Source organism: Aptenodytes forsteri, unplaced genomic scaffold, assembly GCF_000699145.1.
Source record: "Aptenodytes forsteri isolate BGI_AS27 unplaced genomic scaffold, ASM69914v1 Scaffold7, whole genome shotgun sequence".
NCBI classification, from domain to species: domain Eukaryota; kingdom Metazoa; phylum Chordata; class Aves; order Sphenisciformes; family Spheniscidae; genus Aptenodytes; species Aptenodytes forsteri.
The window spans coordinates 2,960,155-2,960,466 of NW_008795919.1; the positions used below are offsets into that span (position 1 = coordinate 2,960,155).

General features: G+C 66.7%; 1 protein-coding gene across 1 annotated transcript in view; it reads left to right on the top strand.

Moving 5' to 3' along the window:
- Positions 1–312, top strand: part of MARCKSL1 (MARCKS like 1) — a 3,541-nt gene that overhangs the window by 974 nt on the left and 2,255 nt on the right. The window lies entirely within an intron of this gene.

Consider the following 312-nt stretch of genomic DNA (forward strand, 5'->3'; position numbering starts at 1 on the left):
CAGGGCTGCGGCCGGTGGCCCTGGCAGCATGAGGAAGCTGCAGGCCCCTCGCCAGCGTCGGCATCCACTTTGGTTTAGTCCCATTTTTTTTCTCCTGAGCTCTCCCTTTCCGGGAAAGCAGAGAGGAGCAAGACCCAGAGAGGAAAAAACCTACCGGTCTGCATGCCAGGGAGCACAGCGGGGTGGGGAGCCGGGGTGTGACCCACGGCACAGCCTGTCCCCCGCAGCAGGACCCTCCGGGAACTGACGGGGCTGGGGTGAGCGGTCGCCTGGGGTGACGGGGCTGGGGTGAGCGGGACCCTGGGGGAAGCG